The sequence below is a fragment of the Pan troglodytes genome, chromosome 13 (assembly GCF_028858775.2).
Source record: "Pan troglodytes isolate AG18354 chromosome 13, NHGRI_mPanTro3-v2.0_pri, whole genome shotgun sequence".
Classification (NCBI taxonomy): Eukaryota; Metazoa; Chordata; class Mammalia; order Primates; family Hominidae; genus Pan; species Pan troglodytes.
In genome coordinates, this window is record NC_072411.2 from 52,717,447 (window position 1) to 52,730,556 (window position 13,110).

At 38.2% G+C, this 13,110-nt stretch overlaps 1 long non-coding RNA gene across 3 annotated transcripts in view; it reads left to right on the top strand.

The window, feature by feature from the left end:
• Nucleotides 1–13,110, top strand: part of LOC104005210 (uncharacterized) — a 92,056-nt gene that overhangs the window by 54,446 nt on the left and 24,500 nt on the right. For all 3 annotated transcript variants that reach the window (XR_008546604.2, XR_010149754.1, XR_010149755.1), the window contains one exon: nt 11,408–11,476. This is a non-coding gene — a long non-coding RNA (uncharacterized LOC104005210). The remainder of the gene's footprint in view (nt 1–11,407; nt 11,477–13,110) is intronic.

A 13,110-nucleotide genomic window follows, 5' to 3' on the forward strand; every position in this document is an offset into this window, starting at 1 on the left:
CTCTGGGGGTTACGGCTTCCACATATGAATTTAGAGGGAACAAAATTTGGCCTGTTTGGGAACACAATTTGGACTCGTCCAAGGGGAGAGTCTAGTGCTTGGAGAAACTAAAGTCCTGAAAGGTGTTGCCCTGCAGTGTCGATCCTGCTGGTGGCTGACACCCACATGCAAGTGACATTACATCAAGCTTCTATTGCTTGAAGATCTTTTCAGCCTCTGAAGTCAACCATCATCCCTTCCAGTAGGTAGTACACTCACTGGCCTTTTTGCATTGTTGTCATTGTTTTTGAGATAGAGTCTCACTCTGTTGCCCAGGCTGGAGTGCAGTGGTGCAATCTCAGCTCACTGCAACTGCTGCCTCCCGGGTTCAAGTGATTCTCCTGCCTCAGCCTCCCAGGTAGCTGGGATTATAGACATGCATACCATACCCAGCTAATTCTTGTATTTTTAGTAGAGATGGTGTTGCACCATGTTGGCCAGGCTGGTCTCAATCTCCTGACCTCATGTGATCCACCTGCCTCAGCATCCCAAAGTGCTGGGATTACAGGCACGAGCCATTGTGTCCGGCCATTTTGGCATGAGTGTTTATCTATGCTCTGGGAAGAAATATTTGCAGGTAAAAACTGGTTGCCACTAAACTCTTAAGTCGAGCTTGTCCAACCTGCAGCCCATGGGCCACATGCGGCCCAGGAAGGCTTTGAACATGGCCCAACACAAATTTGTAAACCTTCTTAAAACATTATGAGATTTTTTGGCAATTTTATTTCAGCTCATGAGTTATCATTAGTGTTAGTGTATATTATGTGTGTCCCAAGACAATTCTTCTTCCGATATGGCTCAGGAAAGCCAAAAGATTGGACACTCCTGCTCTAAATCTTGTGTCTTGTTCACTGTTGTATCCCCAGCCTCACCTAGTGGCGGGCATATTGTCAGTCCTCGTCAAGGATTTATAAAGTGAATGATCTTCTACAACAGCACAAGTTCCTTCACTCTTACGCTTCTCAGACTGGGGCAGGCAGCACTCTGAAGGGTTGCCAAATGTACTAGGGGTTTTAAGACATGAGTTAAACATACACATCTCAGGGAAGCACAAATTTTACTTGATTACAAGTCATTTAAAATGTGATGTAATATTAAGCTAAACTTTGGTCTGTTGCAAAAAAGAAAGCAAAGTTCTCATAAATGTCAAGGCCAAGGTGATTTCTTTGTGTACCATTCTCCCTCAGCTTCCCCAGGGATCTAGGTCAACTCTGTGTTCTCACTCTTGCACTGGGTACTTAGAGATACCAAAGAGAAAACACTGAAGATATTTACATTTATCCACAGATCCATAAGAAAAATGTGTATTCCAAGTTCAAGGATGATAACTATCATAAGATTATATAGAGATTCTTTTTACTGCTTTCTTTTAATTCTCTATGAGAATTAGACAATGTACGGAAACCATATAAATGCAGCTTTACAGAGACAATGAAGTACAAAATTCAAAGGCTTCTACTTCATAAAAAGAGATTAGGTAAGGTGCTGCTTAATGTTTCATAAAATTAGTCACAGATGATAGGACCTCCTAAGGTCTCCTGGGTCACGTCTACTGACCCTGTACTGATGTTTTTAAAAAATATACCTTTGACTATGGAGGGCTAATATGTCAATTACTTGCTCTGAATTCTGTTCCAATGGTTAAGTACTCCTGCTAATGCTAATAGATATATTTCCACATTGATCCTCTGGCACTCTCTGAACACTTCTCCTTTATTATGCCACCTCAATGGATTTTTGTAAATTTCTCACTAAAAATTATTCCTCCAGCATAACCTACATAAAACACAGTTGGATTCTACTTTGTCTCTCCCTCTTCCACCAGATAGATTGACTCATTTTAGAAATTTACTGTGGAGCTCTATGTTTTCAAAAGCATTCAGACTGAATGTGATTTATAGCTATCATTCAGACTTCATCATTTGCTGTAGTGATTTTATAAGAGTTCTACTACATCAGAAAAACTTTGCCTATTTTCACAGCATCAATATGGTTATGATTCTTAATCATTGGCCCTCAAGCCTCTTGAAGACACACTTTGGTTGTGTTACCAAACACAACCAAATTTATGTGTATTTGTATACACATAATTCATGTGTATTTGTCTTCCTCCAGAAGGTGACTTTAAGCAGCTCCCTTTCTAACTATTCTTGATTTCTATGCATTTTACATTTGTCTCCAAAATGGACTCATACTTTTGCATCTGTTTCAAAATCTTTTCAATTTGCCCTCTCTCTGTTTTTGGTCATGCTTACTTTGGATTTGACTTCCAGTTATCCTTGTTATACATAAAATCCAAGGACATTTTAGCACTGATGCTTACTGAATTTATTATGCCTTCGAGAAGATCCTGATACTTGATACTGTCTCAAAATATATCTATAAACAAGCAACCTTAAATCCAGTTCATTGTACATTTATCCAAACTACCTCACTGCTATCTGACTTACATGCACAGCAGCAATGAATGGGAACTATGTCTGTGTCATTCAAAATGTATCAGGAAAAAAATTTGAGGTGATCTATGACTTTTTAAAGCTGAGTGGCTTTGCTGAAATGCAGAGTACAATTGAGAAACATGGCTTTCTCAGTCATGGAAAGCACTGCCCTACTCAATTAAAAAGAAAAAAGGAAAGAAAGGAAAAATAAGAAAGAAATTATCATCTGTGACAAGATAGATAATTTATGATACAAGGAATGCTTTCAAAAATAATTATTGGTATAGAAAGAAGATGTCGAATACTTATAAAAAGATTTTTCTCCATCTACAATCCAAAAAGGTGTTCATTTACATAAGTAGATCGTGGATAAAATGTGTATAATACCAGGAATAAATCCAAGTGACTTTTTAACACAATTAACAAAGCTACATAAATCAGTCTCAGAGATTTTTCTTCAGAAATCTCCAATAGCAAACTGTGTAAAATATCTTAAATGGCCTCGAGACCAGTTTAAAAGATCAAGGATGTGTTAGCATATATGAAGAGAACTCAGTAATCATTTTAAGGAAACATAACCTGCAACCAGACCTATTTACTTTTTCATGTGTTCATGGCATCAAAAATGTATTTCTAAATTTTGTTTTTTTTAAGTCACTCTTTAAAGGACCTAGGAAATTGAGACGATGCCAGTGTGCATAGCTGGTTTATTAGCATAAATATGTCATCATTTTGGTATTTAAAACTCAATTAAACTCTCTTAAAAACTAACAATCCAGGAGAAAAAAAAATTGTACAAAGGGTTTGAAGCAACCATTCAAAGAGAAAACCCAAAACAGACCCAAAGTGTTTCACTCATGATCAGGAAACTGCAAATTAAATCAATATCAAAATACCATTTTGTATCCATCAGTTTTGTTAAATAAAAACATGAAATTTCACCAATAATCAGGAAAATGCAAATTAAACTAACATTAAACTACCATTTTTACATCCATCAGTTTCGTTAAATGAAAAACAAGTGTTAGCAAGGTTATAGCAAAACAACTTTCTTATAACCCTGGTAGGAGTGTAAATTGATATACTTTATTGGAAAGAACTTAACAAAATCTAGTGATATGAAAAAGATATATATCCCATTACCCAGCAGGAATTGCACTTCTAGATTTACGAGGTTCACAAAAAAACAAGTACAAAAATGTTCAATGCAGAAATATGTATACTAGTAAAAAAATAGAAAAAAAATATATACTTGAAAGAAAATTCCACACGGTAGCCAGAACGAGCCACATATGAATTTTAAAGTTTGAAAAATATCATATATGTGATTAGTGAATCTATATACCTAATATAAAATCATGCACAAAAGTAATAAACACTAAATTTAGGATAATATGACCTTGGGGTGCAAAAGAAAAGGTAATAGAGGAGAGACACATGAAGGGTTTTGTCTGTTTATTAAATGGATAATTTCTTAAACTGGGTGGTTGGGTACCTTGGAGTTTAATATATTATTCTGCATACTTTGGTGTGTATATCTATGAAGTAATCCATCACAATCAGTAAAATCCAAAGCTTAATTAAACTGGTGTTAGGGTTAATTTAATAAAACTCAGTGAAAATATTATGTCTGTTTACATATTTCCATTAAGGTGCCAAGACTTGATGTCCTTGGTTTTTTTGGTTTTGTCTTTTCTTACAAATTAGTGTTTCAGTAGAACTCTTTAATTCAAATGTTAAAAAATAAAATAAAATAAAATGGGTAATTGAGAAGACCTAAGTCCCACATGCATTGAGTTTTCTTCAGTAATTCTCTTTATGATATTTACACAGACAAATAAACACAAACACACCTTGACCTTCAACCCCTTATCTCTGTAGAATGATAAACTTTCTCTGGCTTGGGGCTGACTCAGTGTCTCAGATGTGGCTCTGTATCATCTTTTGCTTTCGGCACAATTCTTTTTCACTCTTTGCTTGTAAAGACCACACACAATGATTGCGTTTACTAAGAACCTGTTTATAAATGTTTAATAGCTTTCTATTCTAACTGAAGTCAATCCATGCCCCTCTTGCTTGTTACTCAATTGTATTTCTATCTTTGTGCAGATATATAGGCACAAAGAAAAGAGAGGTCTAGCGGAAGAGAGTTGCAAATTCAGATATCACAGAAGCCAGGTAAATAAATAAATGATGCAGGCAAGAGGTAAAGAAAAAATGAATAGTTTATGTCTCTTCTTTTGGCACAGACACTAGTCAAGTCTAGGCCGTCTTTGGAAAGTAAAAATGTGGATTCTGTATTGCCAAATCCTCCAGTTGCTCAAAGATGCAAGGAATTCGGATCTGTATGTGAAGCTGGCAACAAACTTTACATATAATTTTAGTCCCGTTTGGGTCAAACCAAACGGATCTGCAGCCATAATTAGCCCCTGGGCTGCCAGTTGGAGACTTCTGCTCTACATACTATGGAATCTGCTGATGAAGAGAAAACTCTTTGCCATAAAAAGAGGTGTGGGAATAATTCCAACCACCAAAATACCCTATTTTCCTAAACAAAGTGTGGGGCTACTCACCAGTTCCTTAGAGGGTACACATGGGGAAGAGTACCTACAGATGCCATTTGGAAGACAGCTCTAGGAAGCCATCAGATCCTCTGCCCCAGAGCTGTGTTGTCTGCATGATCCTTGTCACCCACTGGAAGTGTGCAATAAGAGTCAGGACGAGCCTTGACAAGAGGGACAGAGAAGTCCTTCTAGGTAAGTGCTGCCCTAGGTGACCCTGACACTTCTGTCATTAAATAAGCCTCTATTTTTGTTGCTGTTGTTTTTATTTGTTTTTTGTCTTCTGTTTTTTTCTTGAGTATTTAGGAATGTTCTTCACGGTCCCTAAAAAAACTTCTTTAGAAACAACCTAAATGTCCCAAAGTAGTAAAGTAGTTAAATTATATTATATATGTCAAATAGAATTTTATATAGGTCTTAAAATAAATTACTATGAAATCTATATTCAAGGCAGAAGGTGTTAAAAGTGTGTTAAAATAATTAAATAAGAGGTCATTAGACTGAGGTGACCGTAATCGCTGGGTTCTTATGTAAACAAACTGAAACATAACTCAGAATTTAAAATAAAAATAAACTCAAACTCAGCTGATTATAGGCAGCCGACTAGATATTAGATGTATTGTCTTGAATTTCCCAGAACAGTACTACTTGGGAGGACAATAACCCTTATTTTATAAATGAAGAAACAAGATTAGAGAAGTCAACTAACTTGCCCAAGGACAAACAGCTAACATATGGCAGAAACAAGACTGAATCCCAGGTCTATCTGATTTTAAAACTCATACATTTTTATTGTATCAGTCTTCTTTAACTGAAATCTGTTGAAAATCTGCTCTAGATCAGGAAATCCAATTCTCTCTATTCAGAACTTACATGTAAGACTGATTTCTGAACCCTGCTTTGCAGGTCTGTCAATATTTTGGACAGTATAACATGTGGAGTTGTTTCTCCCTAAGTGCGATGATTTGGTGAATAGACAACAAAAATTGGATGCCTATCTCGCCCACTGCTTTAAGCACTAGCTCCCAGAATGAATGTTCTTGAAATGTCCCTGCCTTTTTTGTTTTGCATTTTTGAAAATGTGTTAGCAGGACACAACACTTCAACCATTTGTGTTTGATTACAAACCAAAGAAAATGCCAGTCAATTCAGTTTCAGAAGAATATTTTAAAAGCCAAGCAAACAAAGGAAGCTAGTCTGCTTAGCTCTGCCTGGTGTCTTTCCTTTCTTTTTTCTTAGTTTTTTTTTTTAAATCTTTTTACAGGAAGTGAGTATGTTAATGCCCCTGGCAGAATAGACAAAAAATCCCTACAACTAAAATCTAGCTTCAAAATCATTATGAAACACAGATGTGGTTGTATTTCCCAGAGCCTGGTTGTAGTTGTAATATTCCACTCCCCTCCAGAGAGGTCTCAAAAATGCGTATTTGGCCAAAAGAAAAAAATGTTCCTCAGTTATCTTAAGTGGCTATAAATAACAACAGCTTTTTTTACAATCTAAAAACTACTGTAGTAGTATTGAAATTATTTTTATATAGTCATAGATATACTACACAAGAATCTAGTAATTTGAACTCATCTCTTGATTCCAAAGACAACAGTACTGGCATATCTAAACTACACAAGGCACACACTTGCTTTAATATAATAAAGGGTGATTCTATAAGGGTCTATAAAAGTGACTTCTGGATCAGTTATGGAATGAAATGGGCTTGAAATAAGGATCCTAGAACCTCAGTGAAATGATGAGTTCCCCAAGTCTTGCCCAAGTACTTTGTTGGCAATTAGAGTGATAAAAATTACAAGAATGTATTTGACAATTATTTTTCATCCAATACTTCAAAAATCAAACTTCATGTTCTCATGATTGACAGATCACAAGGGCTGGTCATTCCCAGCCCCTTGCTAGATAAATGCGCAATAGTAGGTTTTTAACCCTGAGAGATTTGATATAAATAGAGCTGGTCACCAGCTAAGAAGAATGAAAAGTTACTTGTCCAGAATATCTGGGACCTGACGTCATTCAGCATATGATTAGAGCAGAACCCGTACAGCCCCAGTATCTTGTGGATGCATTGTATCATTGGTATTTCTTTCTCATTATGTCAATTAAAAGATTTTCCAGTGTTAATCAGTGTAAAGCAGTAATTACTCTCCAAACTATACAAAGGCTTGAGGGCTCTGTGATGAATTTTTATGATCCTCAGAATCCTGTCTGAAGTCTTGGGATTAGGCTTTTGCAACATCACCAAAGGATACATACATTCAGATTATCACACCATGAATAATAGCAAACCATGATTCAAGTAATATTACTGGAAATCTCTTTAAAAATTCTTCAAGAATAATTCCACTGTTTAGATGGCTCTGGAGTTCAGACTCCTAGACCAATACTCTCCTATTTTAATAAGTCACTGGATATTTGGTATTCCTAAGTACCAGGAAATTACAAGCACTTAAATCTTGGCTTCCCAGTTTGGGGGGATTTACACATCTCTAAACATGCTTTAAAGTCAAAACCATGGCTCTTTTTCCCTGGTGACTTCAACCTGTGCAGATTTTGTTACCATCTTAATCCAACAGCAATTACTGTTAGTTCCATTTCTTCAGCTGGTTAGTCATAGATTGTTTTGTACTATTGCTTCACACTTCACATGTATGACTTGAGTTTTCCTGAGTTTGCAGCTCCTTGAGGGTCAACTCTTTTGACTTATATTCTTTTGTACCACTTTCTCACTAAACACAGTTCTAATTTTACAGCATGTACTTAATAAATATTTATTAATGTTAATCTTCTGTGGTGGCCAAAAAAGAAATGCTAAATCCCCATCCCAGACTCCCTTTTCCTCACCTGAAAAAATCAGGGAAATGTGTAACAGGATTTTGAAAGGAACATTTTCTATTGCCTCTAAACTGGCCTCAGAGTAGGGATAAGTCAACTTTTTCTATTAAATACTATTAAATATTCTAAGCTTTGCCATTGCCATTGTCACTTTGCTTTTTCACAAACCTTCAAAAATATAAAACCCATGTTTAGCTCACAGGCTATACAAAAACAGGCCCCAGATTATATATGATTCTTTGGCCTTATTCCAGGGCCTGATAGTTTACTGACCCCTGCTCTACAGCACACAGACAAAACAACATGTGCTCAGTACCACTCAGTCAAAAGAACTACCAACATTGGGGCACCAACTCACTTCTTTGGGGCTTAATTGGAAGAAGCAAAACCCATGCAGTTATCTAGCTAGCTAGCTATTATCATTTATTATCTATCTCATCATCCATCCATCTGGCATCTACCCTCTATCAATCAATCCTATAGCTATGAATTTATGTATCTATCATGAATCATGTATAATTGAGCAAACCCTTCAATTGTCTGTCTATCCACCTACCTCTCATTTATAATCTGTCTATCCACACCAGTCTATCTATTTAAAGACTTGGGCATGGAGAGGGAAAAGGGAGTCATCGGTATCTTTGGAATTGACCTCATAGGGAAGCTACATGAGTGTCTCAGAAATTATTTTGTACCTTTTCTAAAGTTTAAAGGGTGGCTCGGCAAGGGACTCCAGAATAATCTCTCACAGAGAGTAGACAATGCCTTTGTATGATACAAATGGGGCACTGTATCATATTGCCCATTTGGATATCTGTATAGGTAGTGGACCTGTTGATCTATGCTGAGCCTATAAAAACAGAAGAGGAGAATAAGGGGAAAAATAATAAAATTTCCATAGGCCAAGGGGACCTCATGGAATTTAGCGGAGTTTGAGCCATCATGTTGGCACCCCACCTGCTGTAGTATACTTCTGGTGGCAGGAGCTGAAGTAGACAAAGCAGTAGTGTTAAGGTCAGCTTTCCCATGGGGAACTAAGCAGTGAGAGGCCTTGCAATGCCCCCCAGAGGACTCGCCTATGTGCCCATGAGAGCAATCATTGAGGTGACTGCTCCACTGTGGGCATGACACCTGGTCAGGGCCACTCAGAGAACTGAGGACCACTCAGAATAAGGACTACAACAGGAGTTAGGTAGGTCTGAGAATGCTCACTGTCACGGGCTGAATCATGTCCCCTCAAAATTCATACGTTGAAACCCTAACCCACAGTGTGACAGTATTTGGAGAAAGGGCTTTTATGAAGTAACTAAGGTTAAATGAAGTCGTAAGGGTAGAACCCTAATCCAGTAGGATTGGTGGACTTAAGAGAAAGAGGCACCAGATCTCTCTCTCCCCCTCTCCCCCCCCACCCCACTCTCTTTCCACATGAGCACAGAGGAAAGGCCAGGTGAGGACACCGAGAGAAATGGCCATCTGCAAGCCCGGAAGCGAGTCCTCACCAGATCCTGGCCATGCTGGCACTTTGTTTTTCATGCTTGAAGCCTCTAGGATTGTGAGAAAATTAATTTCTCTTGTTTAAGCTACCCAGTCTAGGGTATTCGCTATGGCAGCCCAAGCTAAGGCAGCCCTCACTATTTTACCTTACTCTCCTTCTCAACAGCATCAATACACAGAAAGAGTTACACTCTAAGAAAAGGGTGAAAGATACTTTTCAGAAACATCCACTGGCATATATAAGTACTCCCCAAACAGTCATCCCCTAGCTGAAACCTGTCCTGGAAGCAAGGGAAGAGATGCAATTGAAATCAAGTCTGAGATTCATTTGTAAACTAGACCGAGTGTTGATCATGCTGTAAGATGTTGTTAAGGGAAAAGAAAAAGAATTTGGCTCAGCAGGGTTGAAAGCAGAGACTGGAAAATAAAGATGTTTTATATCTATACCCTACTGAGTAGAGCCCTACATATTTTCTTTATTCTTTTTCTTCCTTCCTTTCTTTCTTCCTTCCCACCTTCACTTACTCATTTGTTCCTTCCCTTCCTCCCCTTCATTCCCTTCTTTCCCTTCCTTCCCTTCTTTCCTTTCCTTTCCTTCCCTTCCTTTTCCTTCCTTCCTTCCTTCTTTCCTCCCCTTTCCCCTCTTCCTTCCTTATCTTTCCTCTCTTCCTTTCTTATCTTCTGATAGATGTGTCCATAAACATTCAACTTCAAGTATTTTCATAAAATCCATTTGTCATTGCTGGACCTAAAGTCTGCAATGTCTCCTGGTTCCCAATTGGAGGACTGCTCATGGGCTCTTGGAATCCCCTTTTCCGGGGCTGAGAGCCAGAAGTGCCGAGTATTTACATCCCCCAAGGATGGCCCTTAACCAATGACTCCTAAGTATGGGAGCATGAAAACCTCAACCCCTTGACCTGGGTGGAAAGCACCTAAAGGCTGATCCATAGTGGCTGGTGATTGGCCCCCCAGACACAGACCTGAGAGGATTATTCCAGTTTAAGTAACCTATTAACCAAGTGCTCCCAGGAAAAAAACAGTAAGGAGTAGGACAGAGAGTAGAGGAAAACAGGATGGGGAAGGGGAGAAAACCAAGCAAGAGGGTGATCTCAGGGAAAGTCATCCAGAGGCTGACTTCAGCCTTGATGGATCAGCTTGTGAGTACTTTCCACCCAACGCAAGGGCTTTGAGGTTTCATGTGCCCATACCTAGAAGACATTGGTTAAGGGCCACCCTTGGGGGATGTAAATACTCAGTACTTCTAGCTCTCAGCCCTGGAAAAGAAGACTCCGGGGGCCCATGAACAGTCCTCCAATGGGGAAACAGAAAATGTAAAAATGAGATCCTAAAGGACCTGGGCAGAGAATCAACATTATTTGCTGCACATATTCAGAGAATGTTAGAATGGAAGAGTCCTTGGAGGATGCAGTGTCATGGCATGTCTTGATTATCATAAGTCGTGACACACACACACACACACACACACAGAGTACCAAATTTTATAAAAGATTTTTCAAAATAACTTACTTAGAATGCAAGTTTATCCCTGTAATAATGTTACTCTTGCTGGCAATCCCACGTGCATTCTTTATTGGGGCAGAAAGAGCTGGAGGTACAACTGGGACTCTGGGAATGGCACATTCCTCAGTGCTGCCTCATTTATGCTCCAGTTCACTCTACAATTCCATTACTATGGTTCTGATAATATTTCTAGCAATTAGAAATAATTTAGAGCTTATGACTTGTGGTTTTATAATTACTTTAGATTTTAAAAAAATCTGTGAATAAATTTGGGTTTATTTCTAAATAGGCCTATAGGAAAGTATAGCTCTTGCTCGAAACATATGCCAAAAGTCATTACTCTAGTAGAATCCAGCAGGCAGCCTAGTATAGAGGCAAGGCAATTTATGCTAATGATTAAAAGTGTGCAGTTAAGTTGCCTGGAGTGAAATACTGCTTTTGCTACTAACAAAATGTTTTTCATTGGACAATTTGATTAACCTTTTAAACCTAAATACCCTTATCTATTAACAGGAATAAAATTGGAAGCTGCTTTATCAGGCTGTTGGAGATTAAAGGAAATAATATGTGTCAAGTGCTTAGGTACGATGCTAGTACACAGTAAGTGCATTATAAATGTTCATTTTTGTTAAGAACATAGTTTCAGGAGTTGGAAATGTCTCTGCCTAATTCCGTCTCTCTGTCCTTGGGCAGATAGCTGAGCCTTTCTTTTTAGTGAAGTGGAGATAATATTAGCATGACTGGATTTCTATGGGGATTAAATGCAATATATGAAATATCTAGCAAACTTGAAGTGCATAAGAGATGTTAGTTTCCTGTCACTTTATTGGATACACAAATACTCTCCACAGAATGAAGGAGAAGTTGTACAACCTCAGGATGAATGCCTTCAGATTCCCCTGTTTCACTGAGTCTTTTGCATATATACAAATGGAAACCTAGCTTCATCTTATGATTTTGGGAAGGTGACTGCAGGGACTGTTTAAGCTCCTCTAAGTTCTAGTGTTGGAATATGCTCCCTTAAATTAAACTGAAATTTGCATCCATCTAACCTCAACCTTGTTTGCTCCTGGAACAATATAAACTTGAGCTGTTCTTGAGTTAATTCAGTTAGCCAATAGAGCTGAAAAAATTTCATTTTATAAATTAAAGATATACTCCCAAAAACTAAATGTTCCAAGGTTCAGTGGCACATTAGGTGGAGTATTTTCTATGCCTTGATTATAGCAAGGCTTCAATGCAAAACATGCCAAAGTGTTTACAGAACAGTCCAAACTGTTCTATTCCCTTCAAAACCAATCTCGAGTCTGCTGTATAGCTTCTGGCATAGGCTGATCCCCAGACCTCATTTCTGGTGCTCAAAACAGAGTCTGGACTTCATTAGTGGACAAGGTTCGGATTGGATATTTGGATACTTAAAAAAAATTGTTTAACTTGGGGTGAAGTTTGTTGCTTGCAGTAAACAGCATGAAGAAAGTCTTTTTTTTTCCCCTCCTCAATTACATTCAGGGCTTAGAACCAAATATTACACTTGGGAACAAGTTCAGGGTCTCTATTAGCATTGAGTGGATGCTTTCTGTGTTTATGGCTTTGAGCAATGGTGTGACAGGCAGGAGGGTGAAGATGTGTTCCCTGGTTCATAGCCAAGATGTGAAAACAAACTAAATGTCTATTAATAGATCAATGAATAAAGAAAACGTGGTATTACATGCAAGGCCAGGCACGGTGGCTCATGCTTGTAATCCCAGCAGTTTGGGAGGCTGAGGCGGGTGAATCTCTTGAAGCCAGGAGTTCGAGACCAGTCTGGCCAACATGACAAAACCCTGTTTCTACTAAAAATACAAAAAATTAGCCAGTTGTGGTGGTGCTCACCTGTAATCCCTGCTACTTGGGTGGCTGAGGCAGGAGAATCGCTTGAACCAGGGAGGCAGAGATTGCAGTGAGACGAGATCATGCCACTGCATTCCAGCCTGGGTGACAGAGTAGGACTGCCTCAAGAAAAGTAAATGTGGTATATGCATCTACACATGCAATGAAATATTATTCAGCTTCAAAAAAAAAAAAAAAACAGAAGAAAATTCCGCAATATGTGTCAACATAGATGAACCTTGAGGACATTATGTTAAGTAAGATAAGCCAGTCACAGAAAGGCAAATACTGCCTGATTCCACTTATCTGAAGTATCTAACGGAGTCAAACTCTGTTAGATATCTGTC